This window comes from Panthera tigris, chromosome F3 (assembly GCF_018350195.1).
Source record: "Panthera tigris isolate Pti1 chromosome F3, P.tigris_Pti1_mat1.1, whole genome shotgun sequence".
Classification (NCBI taxonomy): Eukaryota; Metazoa; Chordata; class Mammalia; order Carnivora; family Felidae; genus Panthera; species Panthera tigris.
This window is the reverse complement of record NC_056678.1, coordinates 23,503,862-23,531,533: the sequence shown is the minus strand read 5'-3', so window position 1 is coordinate 23,531,533 and position 27,672 is coordinate 23,503,862. Positions and strand designations below refer to the sequence as shown.

The 27,672-nt window shown below is 38.2% G+C and overlaps 1 protein-coding gene across 4 annotated transcripts in view; it reads left to right on the top strand.

Moving 5' to 3' along the window:
* The first annotated feature begins 14,766 nt into the window (after positions 1-14,766).
* The window catches only part of RNF2 (ring finger protein 2), a 46,685-nt gene continuing 33,779 nt past the window's right edge, over positions 14,767-27,672 (top strand). Inside the window, exon 1 of one of the 4 annotated variants that reach the window (XM_007096230.3) lies at positions 14,767-14,827. The gene's annotated coding sequence lies outside the window, so the exon portion shown is untranslated. Of the gene's footprint in view, positions 14,828-15,292; positions 15,420-16,196; positions 16,277-23,382; positions 23,502-27,672 lie in introns of those variants that run through there. The other 3 variants (XM_042975914.1, XM_042975915.1, XM_042975912.1) reach the window with 3 other exon arrangements.

The window sequence follows — 27,672 nt, the reverse complement described above, 5'->3', positions numbered from 1 at the left end:
GCCACTTTGGAAGACAGTTTGGCAGTTTCTTACAAAACTTAACATTCTCTGACCACGTGGTCTGGGAATTGCACTTTTTGGTATTTACTCAAATGAGTTGAAAAGTTATGTCCACACAAAAACCTGCACACAGTTTTTTATAGCTGTTTTATTCACAATTGCCAAAACTTGGAAACAACTAAGATGTCCTTCAGGAGGTTAATGGATAACTAACCACAGTATATCCAGACAATGGAATATTATTAAACACTAAAAAGAAATGAACTATCAAGCCATGAAAAGACATGGAGGAACATTAAGTGCATATTACTAAAGAAAGAAGCTAATCTGAAAAGGCTACATATGATTCCAGCTATATGACATTCTAGAAAAAGCAAAATTACAGAGACAGTAGAAAGATCAGTGGTTGGAGTGCCCGGGTGGCTCAGTCAGTTGAGTGTATGACTCTTGACTTTGGCTCGGGTCCTGATCTTATGGTTCATGGGTTTGAGCCCCACATTGGTCTCCATGCTGATTGAGGGTATGGAGCCTTCTTGGGATTCTCTTTCTCTCTCTCTCTAAATAAATAAATAAATAAGCTTAAAAAAAAGATCAGGGGTTGTCAGAAGATGAGGGAGAAAGCGATGAATAGGCAAAACATAGAGGAATTTAGGGTATTGAAAGTACTCTGTATGATACTACAATGGTGGACACATATCACTATACATTTATCCAAACCCATTGCATAACACCAAGCATGAACCCTAATGTAAACTATGGACTTTGGATGATAATGACATTTCAGGGGATAATGATGTGTTTGTTGATTGTAGCAAATGTACCACTCTGGTGCAGGGTGTTGACAGTGGGGGAGGCTATGCATATGTAGGGGCAAGAGGTAGATGGGAATTCTCTATACCATCTACTCAATTTTGCTGTTAACCTAAAACATATCTAAAAAGATAAAATCTATTAAAAGATGTAAGCCATAAACTGAGAGAAAATATTCTTAATACATAAAGAACTTATACGGTAATATATAAAGGACTCTACAAATCAAAAATAAAAGGGTAAAAAAATTTTAAATAGGCAAAAAACATACATTCCACAAAAGTAGCTTTGTAAGTGGCCAAAAAAGCACATGAAAAGATATTCAACATCTTTAGTCATCAGGGAAATATGAATCAAAACCACATTGAAATTCCACTTCACACACACTAAAATGGCTAAAACTAAAAGACAACATCAATTGTTGGTGAGCATGTTGTACAAGTGCAACGCTCACACTGCTGATAGAGTATAAAATGATACAGTCTCTTTGGACAACTGTTTGGGAGCTTCTTTTAAAATTATATACCCACCTAATGACCCAGCAGTTCTACTCCTAGGTATTTATCGGAGAGAATGAAAATTGACATTCACAAAAACTTGACCAGGAATCTTAATAGCAGCTTTATTTTTAGTAGCCAAAAACTGGAAGCAAATACAAATATCCATCAACAGGATTATGGATTTTTTTAAATGGTCTGTATGTATACAAAGGAATATTTGTAATAAAATGGATTAAAGTACTAGTACAACAATATGGGTGAATCTCTAAAACATTGCACAGAGTAAGAGAATCAGACACAAAAGAATACACATCATATAATTCCATTTATGTGACTTTAAGAGCATAATAATCCATGATGATAGAAATCAGAACACAACTGCCTATCTGGGAAGGGAGACTGACTGAAAGAGAACATGAAGGAATTTTCTAGAGGTGATGGAAGTGACTTATGTCTTGATTGGGGTGGTAGTTATCTGAATACATACATTTGTTAAAACATATCCAGGGACCCCTGGGTGGCTCAGTCGGTTGAGTGTCTGACTTCAGCTCAGGTCATGATCTCATAGCTCGTTGAGTTGGAGCCCTGTGTCGGGCTCTGTGCTGACAGCTCAGAGCCTGGAGCCTGCTTCAGATTCTGTGTCTCCCCCTCTCTCTGCCCCTCCCCCGCTCGCGCGCGCTCTCTCCCTCTCTCTCAAAATAAATAAACACTTAAAAAATTTTTAAAAACTTCGTATCCGATTGTACACTTATGGATTACATCTTACATCAGTGCATTTCATTGCATGTAAATTTTACCTCCATAAGAAAGGAATGTTATCATATAATTACCTTAAGCTGGGTAAGCAAAACATACCATTTACATGTTTTTAGTTTTTCTCCCCCTGATGCCTAGAAGTATCCAGAACACAATGACTGCTCAATACTTGTTTGAGGAAAGTTAAATAAAACAACCGATTGTTTTGGCAGTTTATAGACCTACAATGAGACATTCAGGTAGTTTCTTTTAAACACGTGTTTAGTTTCCTACTGATAACTCCTTATAGAAAAAGGGACCTTTTTTGTATGTTTTTCTTAGGCTGGCAATGATCGCTCTAGCTTTGAGCAAATTAAGTCTTTGGCAGACAGTATACATGCATGCGTGCTCACGTGCATGTCTCCATAGTATAATCAGTTGTCTTGAGTTGTTCTCCTGTGATAGAAACTGTCTAAATTGGCTACTTGTTTTTTTTTAAGTATCTGATCACATAAGTGTATTGTGAAAATAAACTGAAAACTATATCACAAGTACTGGTGAGAAATACATCATTGCTCAACTAACAATTTTCAAGGTAATTTCCCTTCAAAAATAGAAGAACAACTGCAAAGTTGTTCCATTTTGTGTGTTCTTTTGTTCCAAGACTGTTCCCAAACTAAAGCATTTATTATGAGAAATGTTTTCTCCAATAATTTTAAAGTTTAAAAAAATAAAAAGATTACATAACTATAGGTAGGTTACTCATGTTAGGCTAAGTCTTTTTTTTCCCCCTTAGATGTACATCATTAAAATGCAATTACTTTCAATACTTAAATGTGACTTGAAAGGATAGATTTTTTTAAACTTCAGTTAAAAAAAAGCAGATGGCAGACAAAGATGTGCTACTGAATTCTAGCTATTAAAGTTTGAGATTTAAATTCCAGATGAGAATGAAGCAAATAAGAATGTGTAAATTTTAATATTTACCTATCAGAACTATATTTTCCAAAAATGTTTTGCTTTAGATTAAGCAAAAGTTACTCAGAAAATCTTAGGTCTTTCTCAAATAAAAATAATTTTATTTCAAAAGCCAGGAGTTTCAATAACTTCCAGATTAAGAAATGAAGTCCCAGTTAATTTGAAAAGATGGTTGGAGAACTTTTATTTTATTATATAACTAGCATAAAAGGAAACTTCTGAACCACCACCAAGTTCTGATTCTCTACTTTCAAATTGAGGTCACATTCCTCTCCCTTGTCTGTCTTGGTCTAGCCTCTTCCAGTAAGCATACATCTGGTTTAAATTCCCACCATATGTGATAACTCAATGCATAACAGATAATAAATTTAGAAGACTATATTCCTATCGGCTTTGGCTTCTATTCTCTTAGCTTTTGCAAGTCTGATGATTTTTCCATCTTAGCTTATCTATGTTACAGTAATAAGAGAGGCCCAAAACACAGAATGTACTTTAGGACTAAAAACTTGTCTCCAAAGGCAATCAGCAGGAAACTTGAAATGATCAATCCTGTATCTTTATGAGCTTTGAAAAACTGAACCCAACATTTCATGACTTCTCATACTATATAGTCCTTTTTATCCAATTATGTTTAGTAAACGGGGATTATTACTAAAGCATAATGGATATTCACTATTTGGATTATTCGTATATTTATTCTTTTATTTCAGTACAAATATTTAAAAAACCTAGTACCATTATTATTAGTTAAAGCAGGGTCACCAATTATGAGAAGGCAGTTTAGAACAGTGGTTAAGGATATGGATTTGCCCACCCTATTTACCACTTGAGGTGACTTAGGCAAGCACTGAAATCCTTTAAACCTATATTTTCTAATCCATAAAATGGTAATAATTATGGTAACTTCTTCATAAAGTTGGTGTAAAGATTAAATGACATGATGCTTCTAAAATACTTAGCACAGTATTTGACACATACAGAGTTTATGAGGTTGGCTATTAGCACAGTTGTGAACTTACCAACAACTCTTCTCATTTTCAGGATTAAAGCTAATATTACCAATACTGGAGTCCTGTGAGAGGTGCTGTTCCATAGTCTGTAATTAATAATGGGCCTCTAGGAAGAATTATTCCTATTGCCTTTCTCTTATTGGCCTCATTACATTTGGTATGTGTCTGTGTACCCTACAAGATCCTAGGATCTTTGAAGCTAGGGTATAGGGTCTATGTCTTATGTGTCTTTGAATTACTGAGTCTGGTTAATTATAGACTCTTGCTAAGGGAATGTATAAATGAACATGCATGCAAATACACTTAAAACATTAATTTTATACTTAAGTTATTTATGTGGTTTTAAGTAATCATAGAGTAATTTCTTTTAACTCCCTTGGGTCTATAAAGCAATATAGTATTAGAGCTACAAATAACAGTTAAAAATTATATATTGTATTGTTCTTTGTTTACATTTCAAAGAGGAGATCTAGTTTAGGTATTTTGTATTTGGGATATCTATTAAAATTTTATTTCAGTATTCATTCATTTATCTATTTATTTATTTTAGAGAGAGAGAGGGCATGAGCAGGGAAGAGGAGTAGAGGGAGAAAGAGAATTTAAGCAGGCTCCATGCTCGGTGCTCAGTGCAGAGCCCAGCACATCCCATGACTCTGGGATCATGATCTGAGATAAAATCAAGAGTCAAATGCTCAACTGACTGAGCCATCCAGATACCCCATTAAGACATCTATTAGACATCCAAGTAGAGGGGCTGAACAGGAAGTTGGACGTAAGTTTGGAGAGGTCCTTTCCAGAAACTTATAGAAGTCCACAAGTTTGCAGAGAATTGAGAGTAGTCAACATATGAGTAGTACTTAGAGCCACATTACTGAATAGGATCCCCCAGAATGAGGATATAAATTAAAAGGGGGAAAAGTCCTAAGACTAAACCCTGGTACATTCCAAAACTTAGAGCGTGGGTGATGATGAGAAGCCACAACAGAGACTGAGCTGGAGAGGGTCGGAGGGTCAAAGAAATTATGAGAACCAAGAGAAAGCCAATTATCACATGTTCAGCTCTCATTGTCTGTGGCTCTTGCTCACATCCATCTTGGGAGCTTTTTGCAAATTCAATATGCTACTTGGATCCATCTCCAGTTTTCCAAACTAACCCTTGGTTTCTCACAACCCTCATTCAATACTCTGTTCTGCATGTGTCTTCAACCAGGCCCACCTGAAACTTTAGGATCCAGAGGCAAGGTCAGAGGTGTCCTTTTGCTAGTCTCAGCTAACACCAGCCATGTTACACCTCACCCTTATTCCTCACCTCACTTGTCATCCTCTCGTCTGGTGAAGGAAAGATAGCTACCTTGGTGATTTGGCTTCAGACCCCCTGATTCAGCTTTTAGGTGGATGTGTTGTACCCCCTTAAACTTATCTTGTGCCCCGCCTTCTTGGGCTTCCTCCTTGCTTGTGATTTGTATTCTTGCTCCAGCTCTAGGCATTTGGCCACTTTGGACAAACAACCTGTTTTTTTCAGCCAGTCCCTGAGTTCCTCTATCTCTGCACAACCCCACCCCACTCTACCTCAACTGCAGTGGCTAGTGCTCTTGCTGTGACCCTTTGGGTCATCTGAGCCAATCTGGAGAAAGATCAAGTCTCTTGAATCCAGCCTAATACATTGCTCAAGCTTTTTACCATATGATCTCAAAGAGTCTAGAAAATAAAAATTCCCTGGAATAGATGTATATATATATGAATGATGGAAAATTCAAATATTTCATTCTCAATCTACAATTTGTACTTGTTTCCAGCAATCACAAGCTAAATTAGTATGAATTTCTGGAGGGAGTACTAGGAGTCTAATTAGCAAACAACACCTGGTATTTCCCCTAGAGACGGTGGGATATAAATTAGTAGCAGAAGAACAGAATCCCAAGATAATTATATAGGTTCTAGAACTCTTTTAAAGAGTTGCTATTTGAGGGTTCTGTAATCATTGGTTGGTGCCTGTTTAGCCTAAATTCTTGCTAAATAGGGTTAGGAATGTTTAGGGGGATGGAAATTGAGGTCTAGTAGTAAGACATTCGAATCCCTGATTTTCAAGGCCACTACACAACTAGATCTCTAGAAACAAAGTAAAGAATTTCCAAGTTCTAGTTTTTCTATTTGTTTTGGCTAATGATGCCTGATCTAGAATAGCTTTTGTCTTTACCTCAGTCCTTCACGTAATAATTGGTACATATATGCAGAAATTTCACTCAATTTCATTAGAGAAGTTTACTTTTCATATGTAATTGCATCTTTACTGCTTTTATGATAAAACACAATGTTGTATGTATGGAACATGCAAACAATACAGAAATTAAAAAATAATTTAGAAACTGAAAGTCCTCAAAAGTCCTCCTTTCCTTGAATATAGTCCTTAAGTTTGGTGTATATTCTTTTGAATTTATATTATGAAAATGGGATATATGGTATATATTGCATATATTGCTGAGAAACTTGAATTTAAAAAAAATTTTTTAATGTTTATTTTTGAGAGAGAGAGAGACACAGCACGAGGGGAGGAGCAGAGAGAGAGGGAGACACAGAATCCGAAGCAGTTTCCAGGCTCTGAGCTGTCAGACAGAGCCCAATGTGGGACTCAAACCCATGGACTGCGAGATCATGACCCGAGCCAAAGTTGGACACTTAACCAATTGAGCCACCCAGGCTCCCCAGAAACTTGATTTTTTACTTGATAATATATTATTGATATCTTTCTACATCAGTACTTATAGCTTTACCTCATTCTTTTTATTTATTTTTTTTTTAATTTTTTTTTACATTTATTTTATTATTTTTTGAGAAAGAGAGAGAGAGACAGAGCACAAGTGGGGGAGGGGCAGAGAGAGAAGGAGACACAATCTGAAGCGGGCTCCAGGCTCCGAGCTGTCAGCACAGACCCTGACACGGGGCTCGAACTCACAGACAGCAAGATCATGACCTGAGCTGAAGTCGGACGTCCAACCGACTGAGCCACTCAGGTGCCCCTACCTCATTCTTTTTAATAGTTACATGATACAGTACTATATAGAATACTAAAATTTATTTAGCCAAAAATGTGAATTATATCCAGGTTTTTACAAACACAAGCAATGTAAAAATTAACATCCATGTATATATTTCTTGGCACACTTGTGTGTGTACTTCCATAAGATATATTCCTGGAACTGGATTTCTTAGGCTGAAAGACATACACATTAAAATTTTTCCCCTCTTAGGAGGTTGTGTCATTTTTCATGCACATCATTAATGTATGTGATATCTGTGTTCATAAACACAGGCCAACAATTAGTATTATGATTGTGGGAATATGGGAGGTAGAAAATATACCTATTCAAATTTTCCTTTTCTAAATATTGTTGCAATGATTAAACACTATTTGTAAAATATACAAAGCAAGTATTTTTAGTGACCTCTTTTTAAAAATTGTAGTTATTTTCATTACTTAAAGGCATGCCAGATGTATCTTAAGAACAAGGCATGTGTATATACATACATATATATATATGTTTAATGCTTATACATTACATTTTGTCAAGTACTGAGGCCCATTTACAGATGAATAATGACTGGTGTTGAAACATGAATAATGACATTGTGCCCTCATGCTACTTTCACTCTGGTGGGTGGGTAAGGGGGACATATTTGCATACAACTAATTTAGGCAAGTGAATGGAGGAGAAAGATGCTAAATGTGGTTTGAGAACTAATCAAATTTCAAGTTCCATTTGGAATATTAGGACTAACGTATATTAAACTTTTACTCTTGGTATGAAACATTACTGTGTTTTGACAGGACTCTTCAAAATCAACATCCAAGGGGCACCTGGGTGGCTCAGCCTGTTGAACGTCTGACTCTTAATTTTGGCTCAGGTACGATCCCAGGGTTGTGGGATCCAGCCCTGTGTCAGACTCTGTGCTGAGCAGGGAGCTTGCTTGAGATTCTCCCCCCTCCCAACCCCCCACCTCTCTCCCCTGCTCATGCGCTCTCTCTCTCTAAAATAAATTTAAAACAATTGTTTTTAAATCCCACAAAATCAACATCCAAATACGGTTCTACTTGAAAGTCCACCACAACAAACTTTCCTGTCGGTCATTATTTTGTAGGGGGGAGATAGCTGCAACAATATCACATGACATTCCTAACATGGGTTCTCCTGACCCAAGATCGTTCCTGGAGTATTCAATACCAGAGGTAGCAACCTCATTGCTTCTCTATTCTTTTCTACTAAAGAGCTCTGAATTTTCCACATTTGTTGATAGAGGTGGGTCTTTTTCTGTACCATGAATGCCACAGTGTTTACAGGTTACATTTGACATCTTCTTGTAATGCAGTTTTCATTCACTATGTGTCAAGCCCCAAGCTAAAGGCTGGGATAAGAATATGGTCAAGCCTAATTAAATAGCAAGTCAGGAAATGAATAGATTGGCAAATAGCTGAGAACTGGATCATGTGGAAGAAGGGACAGCTGTGTTGAGGTCAGGCCCACAGTCATCCTTTATATTTTAGGAAAGGGTTAAACCAGGACACTCTTGAATAATCAAATTCAAGAGTGAAGACTAGAGGCTCCAAGGATATGTAAATGTCAAGAAATCAAGGAATTGCCAATACACTAAGAACATCAATACTGTCTTAAAACAAGAACTAATTAGAACAGAGGAGTAAATGTTGGAGAGGACACACTAGGGCAAGTTTGGTCACCCATATATCCTTAACAGGATACTATGACAAGAAGGTTCTTTTGCAGGGATGCCTGGGTGGCTCAGTAGGTTGAGCACCCAACTCTTGATTTCTGCTCAGGTCGTGATCTCATGGTTCATGGGATTGAGCCCTGTGTTGGGCTCTGCGCTATAAACAGAGCCTGCTTGTGACTCGCTCTCCCTTTCTGTCTGCCTCTCCTGCACTTGTGCTTTTTCTCTCTCTCAAAAATACATCAGTTCCAAGGCATAATCTCTTCCCTTGCAGTAAACATTTTGAAAGGAAAAAACATACAAAGTTTATTTGAATGGATAAACATTTTTCATACTAGGAAACTTAAGCCAAAAATAAATAAGCTTAAAAAAAAAAGGTTCTTTTGCAGCCACCTCTATGCCATCTTACTTCATATGTGACAGACTTCATAATTCTTAGGGGAGAACAGTCAATTCTGATCTTATAAGCATGGTCTGTGAAATGTGTTTATTTAAAAAATGATAAAACTTTTCTATAGACAGATTAAAATCCTTAGAAAATATCTCTTCCTGGATGTAACACATAAAACCTCATTATTCTGGGTTGACCAGAATCGTTTTCAGATTTACCTGAATTAAAACCTACTTTAGTATCTAATTCAATGTACATTTAAATATGGCTTGCTTCTGTAGAGTATAAAATGCTAATGACTCAGCAGATGGATACTGCAGGGGTTTCCAGATCTTGATGTAGTCTAAAATAAAATAAAATTTTCTTTGTATGGGTGGGACTTGGCAGTTCTTTTAAATTCTTTACCAAAAACATTTCCAAGAAATATGTTAGATAAAGATGTCTTTACCCTCCACTCTCTCACCCTACAAAAAACAATTCTAGAACCACGCTTGTTTTAAGTGGAAAAAATTAAAATGTCCAGAAAGGCGGTTGGAGTAAGCTGTAATTTGACTTAAATATTTTGCACTCTTCTACTGTACATCCCAACAAAGATTTTCCAGACTTCTCTTCCAGAGAAATCTCCATTTTAGTTCTGAGTTTCAGTCTTAATTATCTATTCCTTGCTAGTTTCCAGGATGATTCTTGGTGTTCCTATATCAGTGCCAAGGCATAAATCTCTTCCCTTGCAGTAAACATTTTGAAAGGAAAAAAACTTATATGGTTTATTTGAATGGAATAAATATTTTTTCATACTAGAAAACTTGAACCAGTAATTATTAAATCATATTTCAATTTATATTTGAAGTTGGATATCACAATAAAATCTCCCATTTATATGCTCTATTATTCACTACAAAGAAACAGTTGGCTATTTGTGCTGCATCAGAATGAAAACTTTATTCATTCTTTTGAGTTTTCAAGCACATGCTAGTTCATTATTTTAATAAAATGCACTAACAGATGTTAGGCAGAATGTGGCCACATCTGGGACACATAAAATACATTCCAACTCTCCATAGGAGGGAAATAGTAATATTGTTTAGTTCTTCCCAAAAGTCTCACTAGCCCATCTCATTTAATCTGTTTAACTCCTTCAAGTTGAACAGTTAAGGGTAGCACCAATTATCTTGGTTGTCTTGAGAATATAAAAAGGAACATTGAACTAAAACGCCAAGTGAAGCGTCACAAAAAGAAATACGCTATGTTGAAATACAAATAAAACTTCACTAAGGCCTGTGGCTAGAGCTATATTTTTTCAGCTGAAGAGGCTGTAAATCTTGAGTTGCTTGCTTCCTGAAGCCACCTTGAATTATAGGTCTCTTTAGGCCTTTCTACAACATCTCTACTAAAGTTGACCCTTTCAAAGAAAGCACAACACATCCAAAAGATGGCAAATAAAGATTTTGGTAGAAGATATATTTTGACAATGGTATTATATACATATACATACATATATATAGTGACTAAATCCCAAGCTATTTCTGTCTCTAACCTAACTTTTAATTTTGTTTCCTTAAAGCAAGTTTTCTAAGAAAACAAAAACAAGACCTGCTGGCTTTCTGTCAACGGATCAGGTTTATATACTGTTACATTTAGCATCATCTCTAATTTCTTTTTTTTTTTTTTTTTAATTTTTTTTTTTTCAACGTTTTTTTTTTTATTTTATTTTTGGGACAGAGAGAGACAGAGCATAAACTGGGGAGGGGCAGAGAGAGAGGGAGACACAGAATCGGAAACAGGCTCCAGGCTCCGAGCCATCAGCCCAGAGCCTGATGCGGGGCTCGAACTCACGGACCGCGAGATCGTGACCTGGCTGAAGTCAGACGCTTAACCGACTGCGCCACCCAGGCGCCCCTCATCTCTAATTTCTTAAAAAGACCACACTTAGGATTGGAATGCTAGTGTTGAAAGAAAGCTCTGGAGATGTTTTTGTTTTTTTTTTTTTTTTTTGTGTGTGTGTTTTTTTTTTTTTTTTTTTTTTTTTTTTTATATGCTGCTTACCCATTAGAAAGAAGAAAAATGCTGGAGCTGTCTATGCAGCATTGAGTGGGAAGGCACATGTGGCATAAAGGAAAATATCCTTGGACTTGAATTCAGATGACCTGGCTTTGAGCCTCTGCTCTTCCACTTATGAGTTCAATGTTTGGGAAAGCTAGTTAACTACAGAAGTCACATTTTCCTTGTCTGTAAAGTAGGAATAATACCTTGGAGGACTGATCTGAAGATTCAGTGAAATAATTAATATAAATGTGTTATGTAAACTGTGACACAAACATAGCTTATTATTAACAGGCTATTGGTGTCCTGAAATCTTTCATTTCAGAAGAGCAGATAACAATTTGATATTTGGAGAACAGCTAGAAAAGATATCCATGTGGTGTATATAGAATAGGCAAGCATAAATTTCCATTTAAAACACACTGCCTAAATAGAGAAAGACTCTGGAAGGACTAACTGCAATCTTAATAGAAATTTCTGCTCTTAAGTGATAAAAGTGAGGCAAACCAAGCTCATTTGGTACTGTGCTATTTCATATACACACTGGGATCAAAGATTCCCAGTTTTTCATTCTCTTAACACCTATTTATTGAGCATCTGATATATGTGCTAAGCATTGTACTAATCTCTACGTAGACACTGATAGACAAGATTTCTGCTATCAAGGAACTTATGACCTAGTCACATTAATATCCTTATTCCAGAAACTTGGAAAAGTTTTGGCACACAGTAGATGCTCCATAAAAGTTGGCTGGGCTGAACTAATCTAATTTTGTAGAATTACCATAGCAGAAAGCTAGTAGAGCCATGAATTTTGTGATCAGACATGATTTTTTTGTGATCTATTCACCATGTGGTTTACAGGGTCTTAAGTTTAGAGGGAAAATAATCTTTCATTTAAAGTAAACTCTACTCCCAACATGGGGCTCAAACTGACACCCCCAATATCAAGAGTTGCATGTGTACTGACTGAGCTAACCAGATGCCCCAAAAAGAATCTTTTTATAACTAGAGTGCATGCAGTCATCTACCTATACTATGATATTTGTATTATGTAGTGTTACTTTAATGTTTTCTATTCAAAATACGATTATCATTTCCAACTAGTTCATTTAACATGGGAGCAGAGTATTAGTAGAAAAATTTTTTAAGGGTAATATCCCTTATGTCAGGTCAAAAAATTAGCAAAAGGAATGCAGGTTGGATATGTCAAATCACTATATATAGGCTGACGCTGATTTAATACACAATTAAAACAAAGGGGAAGTAAATGGAAAGTCCATTTATTTACATGATAGCCAATTCTTAACAAGTACAGAGAGTTTACTTTTGAAAGCACAACTTCCAGTGTTATGGAATAAAAGTTCTTGGAGTTTTTCATAATATACAGGAGCTCACTGGTGGGGTCAGGGTGGGTGACATTAGTATTATTCACCAATATCCCTACTTCTCCTCACTTGGTTCAATGACTCAGTCTCTTTGCAGATGGCGGAGGCTATGTAACTAGTTTTGGCCAATGAAATGAGATCAGTAATTTGCTTTTTTCCCAATCTAAGGCTGTGATTCTTTAGTCACCTCCTCTGCCACAGAGACTCAGTTGCTGTGATCTTGGTGATACAGCTACAAGATGGTGGACCCTCTGCAATCTGGGTCCTGGAGTGACTCAAACAGAGTGAGTCTGAGCCATATGAAGCATGAAACATGAAGAAAGCAATAAAATTTTTGTTGTGTTAAGGCATGGAGATTTTGCAATTTTGTTACTATTCCATAACATAATCTTTCCTGATTAATGTAGTCAGGAAAGGACCATAGTACTCTCAATGCCAAGTTTTTGAGTAAGAGATAAAAGAGATAATATGAGTTCCATTAATTTGTCAGTAGTGTCTTTCATATTAAGGATGCTAGCCTGAGGTCTAGCTTTTTAATCACATTTAATCCAGATATCCCATAAGTTTCCCATTTTCCCACTAATTCTCCTGTGAATCTTTTTTAAGTACTATATTTAACTTTCATCCATAAAGTTCCTGTGCTTTCTACAAATGATCACTTTTTGCAACATCAATTGAATTTCTTAATCTAACCACACATCATTATCTTCACAGGCATAACTGGAGCAAAAGGTTCTGAATTATGAACATCCTTAATTGAACTACACATTCAGTTGTCATGAATAAAGAAGGGGGATGGTTCTGCAACTGCACCATCTCTAGAAAGCAGACCCTTAAAGGAAAGGAAAAGCAGAAGCAGTCCCTGATTATAGTTCTTTCTTAAGACACGGTTATGTCCCGATGATCCAGCAGAAGTTGAAAATATCTTAAAAATCCATGTAATACACCTAACCTACTGAACATCATAGCTTAGCTTAGCCTACCTTAGACATGCTCAGAACACTTACATTAGCTACAGTTGGGCAAAATCATCTAACACAAAGCATATGTTATAATAAAGTGTTGAATATCTCATGTAATTGAATATTGTACTGAAAGTGAAAAATAGAATGGTTGTGTATGGGTACAAAGTGATTGTAAAAGTATCAGCTGTTTACCCCCTGATCAAGTGGCTGACTGGAAGTCGTGGCTCACTGTTGCTGCCCAGCATCACAAAAGTATCCTACCACATATAGCTAGCCCAGGAAAAGATCAAAATTCAAAATCTGAATTATGGTTTCTGCTGAATAGTAACACTTGCAATCATTTTTAAGTTGAAAAGTCATATATGGAACTGTAAGTTGGAGGACCGTCTGTATTTTGATTTTTTGACCTTGAGGGGCTTTGTAGAGTTTGAGAATAGTCATTTTTTTCCCCTTTTAATTGGGCTCCACACTCAACATGGGGCTTGAACTCACAACTCCAAGATCAAGAGTTGCATGCTCTACTAACTGAACCAGCTAGGCTCCAAAGAATGGTCATTTCCTATTTAAAGCTACAGATAATAGGTGAAAGTTTTCAAGTCACTGAAAAAGAGTAATGAGTTGCTCTTGTTTTGCTTGTTTACTTTAATGGATTTGCTAGGATACATAATGTGTTGTCTTTAATATTTTAGTACCTGTCCTTTTTCTACCTGTTCCAAACTGCCACAGTCCTGCTCAAATCCTAGTTCCTTAGGAAATTAAGTCCAGAGAAGTTATGCAATTGACTTACGTCGTATAGTTAGAGACACATTGGAGGCTATAAACTTAGTTTGCCCAATTCCCAGTGTGGTCCGTTTCTTTATGCCACAAATGCCTTCATATTTACTATCTGATATTGCTGGTTATTTTCAAGAGAACATGACCTCTCACCAATGATACACCTTGAGGTCAGGGAACTCTCACTTGTTACTTCTTCAGCTTATAGATTATTCGCATTTTATATAATTTTTTGGTAGACTAATTGGTTGTGTTTCAGGAAATAATTACATCTATTTAATCCATTCTTATATCTACAAGTTCAGAGAGAATACTGGAAGGGGCCAAGGAGGTAGGAATAAAATAGCAGCAAGGTCTAATAGAGCTGATGAAAACAATCAGAATGCTTACAGACGTCCAACAATATAATTCTAGAATAGAAGGTCATTTTCCCTGGAATAATGAGATCTTGTAGGTTCACTCGGCCAGGATGGTTTGTGTTTGTTAAACGGGGAGACAGGATGCCAAAGTTCAGGTGAAGTTCTAGAGTTGAATGCCTAATGAGGATTTCTACCGGGTGGAGGGATGGGTGTAAAAACAGGAGGCAGTCACACAGTGCAGAACTCTGAGCTCCAACCCCCGCAGCCGGCCAAGGAGGTGTAATGGGTGGGCCGAGGCAGGGGCACTAGACTCAAGGAGGCAGAACGACGAGGACGAAGCGGCGCCGTCGACATCCGGGCGTTGCCCGGGGGCTGCGTCGACCCCGCGGAGGGCGCCGGGGGGGGCGGGGCCGGCCGGCTCTGGGAGGGGCGGCTCGCGTCCTCCAGGCCAGCACGCGGCGGCGCCCCCTCCCCTCGCACCGCGGGCCTCCCCGCGCCGTGCACGCCCCCGTCCCGCGCCTCCGCCCCCTTGCTCGCTCGCTCCTTCCCGCCCTCCCCGCAGCGCCGGCCGCGCCGGCTTCCCCTCAGTCTCTCATGAATATTGAGCGGCCCCTGTTGTATTTCCCGAGCTCCATTGCGGAAGCCGAGGCTCGCCATATTGTGCGGCGGCGCCGGCGGCCGCGGCGGCTTGTACCTGAGTCTCGGTCTGGCCGCGGCCAGCGGCGTCCCGGGCTGGAGCAGGAGCCGGTGAGTGGGGCGGGCGGGGAGGCGAAGGGCGCGGGAACGGCGGGCCGAGACGCGCGTCGGCTTGGTCGGGCAGCGGGCGGCTGACGGCGGCCCGGGGGCCGGGGGTGTGTTGCCCGCGGGGGTGTGAGGGGAGATGGCGTCGTTGCCGCCCCCGGCCGCTCTCGGGGCGGGGATGGCGGGGGAGGCAGCTCCTCATTGTTCCCGTTTCTTCGAGGGTCTCGGCGGAGGTGGTGGGTCCGGTTTGCGGAGGACCCGGTAGGCGAAGCTCGGGGATTGGATTCCTTCCTTCGCTGGGAGCCCCTCACTCTCCGCTCCTCAGCGCGGAGGCCGGGGCTGCGGTGCGGCCCCTTCGTCTCCCGGGGCGGGGGCCCCAGCCTCTCTGGGGGCCTCTCTTCGGAGGCCAGCGGCGTGGAATGTGGGGGTTTTCCTCCGGGCTTCCCCCTCGCTGCCGGGGGTATGTGTCTGCACCGTGGGGGTGGGGTAGGGGCGCTTTGTGCAAAATACCCCCTTTCCCCCGCGGTGCTGGAGTCGGGGTTCGGGTATGGAGGCGCTACTCGGCGTCGGGGTATCTTGTGGGCTTGCGGAGAGACCCCCTCACGGTTAAAACATTCCTGGAGTGCCGCCTGCCTGCCCGGGAGTATCTGTTGCTGCTTTCCAAAACCGCGAGGTTGCCCCGGAGGAGAGTCGTGGGGGGAGGGGGTGTTCTTGGTTTGTTTCTGATGGAAGCTTCGCGTTTCGAACCCTGTCGTAGACGCTGAGATGTTTGGTACCGGGTGTCGCCAGGGAGCGGTAGTGCCGGTTGTCAGGATCTTTACCCTCCTATAGAAGTAGTCGCCTTGTTTCCTTCCGGAGATACTGTTAGTAAAAATTCGTCTTTCAAACTTCGAGATTCATTCCGATTATTTGCCCGTTAAGACCATAATGGCTTTATAGTCTTATCTCCTTCAAACCTTTTTGGGTATGTACTGCATGGCTGTCAGAAGTTTGAGAGAACGTGTGCCTTTAAGGGGTAAAATGGTTTGAAATTGATAGGTTTCCTTGAGGTGTGTGAAGAAATTTGTTTGCTATGAAAAGGATAGGTTTGCATTCAGTGTTTTGGTAATACGCATTACTTTTAAAAACTAAAAATAAGTGAGACACGGCTTTAGTGTTTTAGACTGAGAATTATGTTTAAAACTAACATATGAGTGATTTGCATTACATAATCTACTTTTGGTGAGTTCCAAGACGGTAAGCTGGAATACTTAGTGTAATTGGTAGATAATCTCCTTTCCCCACTTGTATTAGGGTATAATTGTTGAATTTTTTAATAACTTAGATTGATGTCAGATCCAGCTTCTTACAGTGAATATTTGACCCTTGATTTACAAAGAATTTAAATGGAAGCAATAAGACTTTTGGTTATTCCTTTTTCACCCTGAAACTTGTTTGTCACAGGCAACAGGTATCTTTAAAATCTTGATTGTATATTTAACGTGCTTTTTTGTAAAATAGTGGGTAGTTACATAAGACTCCATTTTCCAGAGATAGCACAGCAAATATGGCCCCTCACTTTTTCTGAGGTTTTGAGTGGTTTCCTTCAGGTACGCTTGTGGAATCCACATTTGAGTTTAATTATAGTAGGTGTGAGAGTGAAATGGAGAATTTTATGAAGGAAAACTGCCTCAGTAGGCTAGTCTGAGTATTTAAAAATATGCTGGTGGTCCTCAAATGTGCTACACAGAAAAATTTCAAATTAGAGCCATTAACATTATGTGAACAATGCAGACATTGAAAATACTGAGACATTCTGAGAATTTTGAGTTTCTTTCTGCCTGTATTGAATACCCAGACAGCTAGCTCCCAGGTTTTTGTGGACATAGGTACCGTGTACAGTAGGTCAGCAAACATCTTAGGAATTTCATTTTTCCATTACTGACCTTCAGTGTGTAGTGTCAGGTCTATCTCTTTAATCTGATTTATTCATGATTTGTGTTTATATTATGCAGTCTTTGGAGTAAAGGTGATGTATGTCTGATGAATAATATATGTTTTAGTGACAGTTTCTATACATTATCAAAGAAGCATAATTCCTTCCAGCAAGAGAAGTGAGTTAATATTAAAATGCACTTTATTAAAGTTATGGACACATTTTTAGTATGACTTAAAGTACCTCATAATTTTGTAGCAACTCATTTATTAAATCTGGAGAAACTAAATAATGCATCACAGTTTGCCATTTTTAAAAAAGGAAAAATACTGTGAAATTATGCACATTCTGCCCACATACAGATCTACACTTGATTAATTAGTGTTGTTTATTACATATGATGTGAAGACATTGTCCTTATACACCAGTTATTTAATTTCCTCATTTTTTTCCGTTTCTCTGAAATCTTAGTTATCGTAGTAACTTGTTGAATATTTATTTGCATCTGACTGAGTAGATCCCCCCTATAATTTGGGGGTACAAAGAGGTACAGTAATATTTGCCCTTTCCATTCCCTCTGTAGGTCAAAGTATTCTTTTATCCCCACCCTGTAGTCTTCCACCTAATGTGTCAAATGGGTCCTTTGGTGTTTCTTGTTGTAAGGAATACATTTTGGTTGATTTTACATGGACATACTGACTGTGGTAATCGGACTCTTGGCACTTAAGTAGAAGCTGGTGTTAGTATGTTTGTAGCAGGAGGTGGGTAATTAATATAACTGACTTTATAGATGTAGATGGTAAGGGGGGGAGGTGGTCTGCTATCCAGTTTTATGCTCTGTGGAACTGGCCATGGACTTTTAAGTTTAAAATTCTTTTCACTTCTGTTTTGTTTTATAGATGTTAGGCACCTGAAGTGGACTAGTATAGTTTGTCTGGGCCTAGGCATACTCATGTTGAAAGCTCAGCAGCGATGTATGCGTGGCTAAAATCCGAGAAAGAGTGCTGTTGCTTGAATTTGCTTTCTCCCATTTCATTTAGAGATGGAGTAACAACATGTTTGCTGCTTCTACGTATCTGCCATTTTGTCATAATTGAAAAAAATAAGTACAATAATAAAACATTTTTGAAATTAACCTCAGGTTAAATTGTCTAATGACATTTTATTAAGTGAAGTAACAGACCATATGAAAACTTATCAAAGCATTTTGATCATTTATTTTCAACAGATGTGTTGATTATGGACCCTCCTTCAAGGGAGATTTCTTTTTGTTTCCACTGTAGAGTTGTATTTTATGAAGAGGTTAGATTCTAAAGTCTATGCGTAAAATGAAAGTCACATGTGGTTAAAAAAAAAAAAAAAACAATGATGCTTGAAGATCCATAGGGAAGGGAGAATGCTGTACCAATACATTCAGCTCAGCTTTAGTATTTAGAACAGATTGCTGTTTCTTTTGTTGAACACTGGATAAAGTAGTTAGCTTGCCTTTAGGAGCCATGTTGAACAACAGCAAAAACATGTATTTATTTTTAAAAATATTTTACTTGTTTTTTAAGTAAACTCTGCCCAGTGTGGGGCTTGAACTCATGACCCTGAGATCAGGAGTTGCATGCTCCATTACTTGAGCCAGCCAGGTGCTCCCAAAATGTATTTATTTACTGTAAGAATCACATTCAGCATGGTATTATGCTTTTATGAGGAGAGGCTTTTGGGAGCTGAGACCTTTGAAGAACAGCAGATCAGCTCTACCATCTCACATTTTCCCTAGGATATGTGCTCTAGTAAAAGGTGATTGTGTGTGCTTGGAATAGCCTGCACTGTTTAAATATTTCTCATTTTCTCTCTTTTTTCTTTCCATGTTAGACAGTTTAAAATTTTTTTTAATGTTTATTTTTGTGAGAGAGAGAGAGAGAGAGAGAGACAGATGGGGGGGGGGGGGTTGCGGGGACACAGAATCCAAAGCAGGCTCCGGGCTCTGAGCTGTCAGCAAAGAGCCTGAGGCGGGGCTCGAACTCCTGAGCTGAGCTTTGAGATCATGACCTGAACTGAAGTCAGATGTTCAACTGACTGAGCCACCCAGGCACCCCTCCAAGTTGGATAGTTTAAATCACAAAAGATAACAATTTTTATGCTGCAGCTCAACAATTTTTTAAAAAAAGATTTTAAGTAATCTCTATGCCTACCTAACGTGGGGCTGGAACTCACAACCTGAGATCAAGAATCGCATGCTCTACCGACTGAGCCAACTAGGCGCCCCTCCCTCAACAAATTTAAAGGGTTTTAAGTTATCTATTATAGAATCTAGAACAGATTTTATCTCTCGGAATAACACCCAATTTTCTTTACTTTTCCCTTTCAGTGAAGCAGTAAGATCTCTCAAAGGAGAGCAGTTGGAATCACTATGTTTGACAATATATTAGTCCTGGGTAGAAAAAACAGACTTCAATAAGGATTTCAACAGAGGTGATGTAATATAGGGAGTTGGTTAGATGGTTGTAAGAGCAAAAGAGAACAGTACAATATAATTGATTTAAGAGCTCAGAAAGCAGATTCCATTGGTCTGGTTCTGAACCTTTGAGGAGGTCATCTTTGTTCAGCTGCTGATCAGGTTCTGGAAGTACCCAAAAGTACCCAAAGAAGCTGGAGTCTGGAATCAGTTGCTGCTGCCAGGAACTGAAAGGAAGTCCTCTTCCTGCTTTCCAGCCTCTTTTTACTACTTCCACTGTCAAAGCCTAACAGGGAGCTCCTTGGAAGAGCTGGCAGAAGAGTCCTGAGATACAGTTGTACAGTCCTAGCCTTGTCACCATAGAGCAGAGTCTAAAATGGTGGTTTTGGAGTTGAGAGACAATGAGTAAATGATCTGCACAGATTAGTTGTAGGTTAAAATACAGTAGTTTAAATAGGGAATCTTGTCCTTGCCTGTTCAAAAAAAAATGTGTTGGTTATCTTCTGTGTGCGAGACCCTATGCTAGGGATAGGGATAGAAAAACGAATTGAACAAGGTCTCGGTCATAGAGGAATTTACGGTCTAAGTGAGGATGACAAATAAACCATCTTACAGTGTGTTAAGTCCAATAACAGATGAGTGATGTGCTTTGGGAACCCAAAGGACGTTGCAACCTACTTGCCTCTTCTCTGCCTGGCTAAACTTAGTGACTATTTTTATTTTGTATCTTGATCGAATCCAACTTCATTCTCTGCTGTGTTTAGCTCAACTCCTATGAAAGCTGTTTCTCTGAGATGCTTCAATTTTGTTATGTAATCATAATTATTAGTTAAGCGTATCTCTGTGCCTTATTGATTTAGGTTGTAAAGACCATTACTTTCTCTGCACTTTTAGCCTAGCCTAGTACTGTGAATATATAAGATGTTTGAGAAATATTTATTTTTGCAGTGGATAATGGGAATTAAAATGTTCATTACTTTTGCAAGCATTGTTCCTTCTTCCAAGGTCATTAGAAAATAGTTTACGTTGGGGTGCCTGGGTGGCTCAGTTGAGTGTCTGGCTCTTGATTTCGGCTCAGGTCATGACCTCCTGGTTCTTTGGTTCAAGCCCTGCATTGGGCTTCACGCTGAGAATGCGGAACCTGCTTGGGATTTCTTCTCTCCCTCTCTGTCTGCCTTTCCCTCCCTCTCTTTCAAAATAAATAAATAAACCTTAAAAAAGAAAATAGTTTAAGTAGTGTTGTTTGATTTTACAGATGTGAGAATTGAAAGTTTAAAATAATCGGTTAACTCAAACTGTATGGTACCAGCAGCTGATCTAGAAATATGACTGGGTTTTTTGTTCCAGAGCCAGAAATTTTGGCAGGGATTCATTTAGCGGCTAAGTAAAATCCTCTTCTACCTCTTTTATTATTATATAGCCTAATGTTCTGAAGTCTCACAGTTACTTCTGGGGGAAAGAAAAGACAGAAGCCCCTCATTTTATTTCCTAAAAATAAAAATATCATACAGTGTCTCTTTACACTGTTCTTTTTAATTATCCATTCTTTGTCTCTGTTTTTCCTATTCCCTGTATTGCTGACCACTACCTCTATTAGCTATTGTAAAACTTGCATATCTGTAGTATTTTCATTTTGACTTCTTTTTAGAAGAGTGTTCTGTTTGTTTCCACCATCATACTTACACTATTAACTTAAACCAACTTAAAATCAACTGATTCTTCACTTTTAGAAAGATGTATGCCTCCGTGCCAGTAATTGCATTAAACCCTCAATATTTACACTATTTGCTATATAGAGTCCAATTCAGTCTGGGACTGCTGTCTTGGAATCCAGCCAGATGTTTTATAGAAGGCTTTACTGTATTACAGAAGGGGTAGTGTTGTGTGTAGTGGAAAGAGCTTCAGAATTGAAGGCAGGAATCTTGGTTTCTAGGTCTGGTTTCACTGTAAGCAAGATTATTGGCCTTTCTGTTTTCTATTTAAAAACAAAAACAAAAAAATCCCACCCTTTTTGACCTCACAGGTTATTTGTAAAGACCCTAAGAGGTAGTGTAGGTAGAAGGTTTTGTAAACAGCAAAGAACTTTGTAAATATACGGGCTGTATGAAGAAAGACTGAGATGGATTGATCTCTTACATGGGTCCTGGTTATAGTTCTGTGCCTACTTTAAAAGGAGTTTTCATGTTTAAAAGTTGTCAGGGTGGAAATGGAAATGGGGTTTGGGAAGAGTTGTGGAAATCTTACAACCCTACTTTGCCCAAGTCTGGTTTACAATATAGTATTTCTATCACTTAAATAATTGTATCTTAAGGTTGACATTCCTCGTTAATTTCCTCACACCAGGGTTAAATATCTTGCTTATATCATTAGACAGTAGTACCCCAAATTTTACTTAAACATTAAGAACAAAACTACCACTCTGTAGATTGTTTAAATGACTAGGGCCTGGGGGAGTAGGGAAACCAATGTTATTACTATTTTGACTGGAAATTAACCTATTGTGATTTTGTTTTACTTCTATGTTACTTTATGATATCAGTTACAGAAAATACCTGCTTTTAATATTATACTTAACAAAATTAGAAATTATATCTGTTGTTACTTTTAATGAACTTACTTAAAAATTTTAATTGATATATTTGTGAAGAAAACATGCCTCGTTGAATTAGTGGAAAGATGCTTTTTTCTAGTTTTTAATTTTTATGAGGTAGTGTGTCCTCTAGGAACTGTTGTCTCATGTGACTCTGAAGTAATGGAATAGGATAAAGGCTCTCTAATAATGATAGTTGAGCATTGTCTAAAATATTTATAAAATATTAAGACTCCATTTCTTTGTCCTTAATTTTATTATAATTGATTATGTTTGTATTTAAACATAGGTCTCATTGCCAGTTTTGGTTAACCAGTATTTACTTACTAGTGTAGCCTCCTGAAATATTTTTTTTCCCAGAAGTCTCCGTAACTTTTTGAAAGGTAATATTACAGCTATGTTTAATATAGATAACATGATTATTATGCCAATTTAATATATTCTGAAACTTTTTGGACAGTATGTTGCATAAATGATTCAGAAGTGTATTTTTTAATTTTGGAAAATTAAGAAAAAAATCATGCTTTCAGTGCTCAGTTTTAATTGCTTTTAAATTTTGATGTATTTCCTTTTGGAAGTAAATTTATTATTTTTTTTGTTTCTTTAAAACATAGTTTTAGTTGTATTTTATATATAGATCTGAGTTTATATGTGTTTTTTAAAGTTAACTTGATATCACAAACATTTTCTATGCCATACCAGTTTGGTAACATTTTTGAAAATGGCATAATACTTCAAGTGGATGTAAATAGTGGTTGGATCCTGAGGTTCCTTTTAGCTTTGTATTTACATTGTGGTAGGGAGGTCCAAAATTCACTGTGGCAGCCAGATGGAAGTGATTAACAAGCAATACCTATTGTCTCCATAAGTTTACCTTTGCAGGAACAAATCTATAATTGTCTTCAGTGGCAGTAGCTTGTTACAGTATAGCTGATAAAACTGAGAAGGATTTTGAGATAGCCTCTGGTTTTGAGATAGCCTCTGGTTTTTCTGTTTACGTTTTGGAATTCTTTTTTAGAGCAAGTGTTCTTGGTCTTCAGTCCTGGGATCTCTTAAGGGACCACGACTCTTCTGAGATTTGGGGCGTGTGTTCTTTTGTGTGGGATCTCCCCCGCTTCCCGCCTTCCCAGCCACCAAGTAAGAGTTCTTAACTTTGATCAGATTCTCAGTGGGGGTGTGGAGTCAAAAAAGTTAAGAACTGTACGTAGACTTAAAGGATTTTGTTAAAAAGTAGTAGAGGGAAAACTGAATGAAAAGTGCCTGCAAACAGTATCTTGTATTGAATTAATGTCAGTTTTGTTTTTTGTTAATTGTTTAATAATATAAAATCACTTTCACTTAGTAGTGAATGATTTCACTACTTTAGCTACTTAAGTTTTTATTTTATTTTTTTAAGATTTTGTTTTTAAGTAATCTCCACACCCAACATGGGGCTTGATCTCACAATCCTGAGACCCAGTAAATAGTTGTGTGCTCTCCTGACGGAACTGGCCAGGCACCCAAAGTTTTTCTTTATTATGGTTATGGTTTTCTGTTTTTACCATTATTTGAAGAACTCCCATTAAGTTTGTCAGAGTTGAGTTGCTAACAAGTAGTTTTTAAAAACTATTTTGATATATACATATTTAAATATATAGATTTTTATTTCTAATAAGGAACTCTGTCTTAATGGACATTTTACATATGTGTGTGTGTGCGCGTGTATTACATCTATATATCACCTAAAACATACTTGTTTTATAAAGAGGGTTAGATCTGGGGTGCCTGGGTGCCTCGGTCGGTTAAGTGTCTAACTTCTGCTCAGGTCATGATCTCGTGTGTGAGTTCCAGCCCTGTGTCGGGCTGTGTGCTGACACCTCAGAGCCTGAAGTGTATTCTGTGTCTCCCTCCCTTTGCCCCTTGCCTGTTTGGGCTCTCTCTCACGCACGTGTGTGCTGTCTCTGTCTCTCTCTCTCAAGTAAATATTTAAAAAAATTTTTTTTAAATAAAGAGGGTTAGATCTATATATTGACTAACTCAAAATCATACTGATTTCCAGTGTCTATATGAGCTATGCCAAATTTTTGTTTGCTTCTTTCATGGACCTAAAGATTTTGCTAATCTTTGGATTTATCAGAGCTATATATAAAAACTTCTATCTTCAGAGTTTCTGGGTTTTTTAAATTTTTTCTTAGTGTTTATTTTATTTTTGAGAGAGAGAGAGAGAGAGAGAGAGAGAGAGAGAGAGAGAGAAAGAATGTGAGTGCAGGAGGGGCAGAGAGAGAGAGAGAGAGAATATCAAAGCAGGCTCTAGGCTCTGTGCTGACAGCACATGTTCCACCGATGTGAGGCTCGAACCCACCAACTGAACCGTGAAATCAGGACCTGAGCCGAAGTCAGACGCTTAACCGACTGAGCCACCTAGGTGCCCCAGAGTTTCTGATTTCTTTTTCATTCTTGAAGACCCTGGGCTTTGATACCCTGGGAGCTGCTTTTTTCAATTTAAAACATTTTTGATGCTTTTTGATGCAAGTTGCAGAAACTAGGAGATAAGAAAGGCCAAAACAGAAGAAAGGTTAAAAATGTTTATCTTTTGGAATTGTTTCAAGAACCCCAAATGAAAATTGGGGTTTCCTGAGTCCCAGTCTGGCTGCTACTATGGAAAATATATAGGGACATAATTGTTTTTCTTCTCTTTCTGCAAGAGAAAATTTATGCTGTGTAGCAAAGGGATACCAGAAACATTCTTTACTCCTTTGTTCTTATCTGTTGTTGTCTTAAAACTGTTAAAATCTGTGCTTATTATTTTGGGAGTTGAAAAATGGAAACCCCCTCCGCAAACTCTTAAATAACTCTGTTACCTTCTAGAACATAACTTTTACATAACTGCAATTGTAGCACAGATGCAAATTAGTGGCTTCTGTTATCACTTTACCTTGCAGGTATTACTAGTCATTACATATCACATTAATAATTGTTATTTTTAATGGTTGAAGAAATTTCCTGATGTTGATGTTGCAAATGCCTCCCTGCTGTTGGTGATGGTATTGAAGTATTAACAGTAGTGTTTGGTATGGTGGTTAAGGGTATGGCCTTCTTAGTCCAACAGACCTAGGTTTGAGTTTTGCCTTTGACATTTACTGTGAGACCTTTAAGTAAGTTGCTTGCTTGCTTGCTTATTTATTTATGTATGTATTTATGTATTTATGTATGTATTTATTTATTTATATTTTGGCTCAATTTCCTTATTTCTTAGATGAGGAAAATAATAGTACCTACTCATAGGGTTGTTAGGAGTAAGCAACATTTCATGGAAAGTAGTAAACACTTAGTAAATGTTATCTGTTATTAATAACATTATTTCCTAGGACTGGGTAAAAGAATACAAATGTTGGGGCGCCTGGGTGGCTCAGTTGGTTAAGCGTCCAACTCTTGATTTCCTCTCAGGTCATGATTTTGCGGTTGTGAGATTGAGCCCTGTGTTGGGCTCTGCGCTGACTGTGGAGCCTGCTTGGGACTCTTTCTCCCTCTCTATTTGCCCCTCCCCGGCTCACGCTTGTTCTCTCTCAAAACAAAAACAAAAAAACACGTTTTTGTGTCTCTGGAAATGAATTGCCCTCACTGCTTTCTGAAAGGGTTATTCATTCCAGTTGCTGTTGAAAGAGAATGTGGTGGCATTGGCCTTCAGCTTTGTCTTACCTTTATTAATCTAATCATTTTCTTTTGTCATTGTCTTACCACAAATTTAATTTTTCATCAGATATGCTCTGGCTGCAAACGTAGACCCTGTTGCTATATTTTCGTAACACAAGAGTGTTGCTATGATTTCCTACACTGTTACCTGCTAAAGCTAATGTATGTGTTTTTTGGCACTTTTGCTTCTGGCAGGAATCTGCACTTAATGGACATTTCTCATCCCAGGAAAAGATAATGACCTTGGTTTACCACTTTTCAGTAGTTAACTTCTATTCTGGCATATGGGGCTTTGGACTAAAAAACTCCGTAGTTACTAGACTTTTTAGCTTTGTCATTAATGATAAACTTGTGTAAATTTTTAAGCATTGCTTTATGTTTTAGTTGTGTTTGACATCTCCCTCTCAAAAGTAGAGGTACTGATCTCTCTGTGCCGTTAAATCTGCAATGTTTTGGGGTGGCTGACCATGTATGCTGATGATACTGAGCAGCAGTCTACAGCCCAATAGTAACCTGGCTACTGCTACCATATCAGTATGGTCCCTTGTTTAGTTTCCTGTAATCTGGGGAGGGATGTGAAAGAAGTTGGTAACCTACCTTGTTCTACTTTAGGAACTTGATTTTTTCTGCTCTGCTCAGGAAATTATCAATGTCCTTTGTGTCTCTTGGTCTTAGGGTACTGGGAGAATGAAAAGTAGTCCCTCTCTAAGAATGTGGTTAGTTTGTGGTATGGAGTTGGTGTGTGTACAGGGCTGAGAGCTTAGATTATGCCAAAGTCTGAGGTCTAAATTGCTAATGAGTCAGTGGTTTGGCAGTAGGTCACTAGATTCGAGTAATTGGATGAAGCAGATTGGAAACCCCTTAGGCAAGCAGAGGTTGAGACTTTAGAAGAGTTATAAAATCTAGACTGGCAGATGAGAACCAGGAGGTGTAGCGTCAGTGTGAGGAATGTCTTGACAGAGGGACAGATAGTTAATAATTCAGGAAACCAACAAAAATGGAAGGTTTTGACCAAAAGTGGCAAAAAATAAATAGCACAAGAGAAAAAAAAAATCCCTCAGGTTTATAGTACCTTGGATACTAGTTTCAAAGAAAAATATATAGCTACATCATTGTTTAAAATATGTGTGCAAAGAGGCCAGATGGATGTGGAGAAGTAGGATATCAGCTATTTTTTTTAAGAGAAGGAAAAAAAGTGCAGATAGCCTTGGTTGTGACTTGGAATGCTAGATGTGTGAACAATATGCCTCTTTTGACCTGCTTTGAAAAGATGGGAGGAAACTGGTTATGATTGGTTGAAGTATTCAAGTTGAAAGAAGTTCTAAAGGTAGCGTGCCTTTGTAGCTTAAGAGGACAGTACTCCAGGCATTGTACTTGTTAAAGGACATTTAAGCAAGCTTTTTGATCTACAAAATATTAGGAGTTAAGAGGGCTCTTGATAATACTTTATTTGAATTCTTAAATTTACAAATAAGGAAACTGGATCCTCAGCTAAAGTGGGTAGCCCTAGTTTACCATTGGAGAATATTTGTAGAAAATTTATGGCTACTCTTATTTCAGTAACCAATATTCCTGTTATCAAATTGTCTCCACCTAGTGGCAACAAATATTTTGCAAAGCTGAGTATAAACATGGG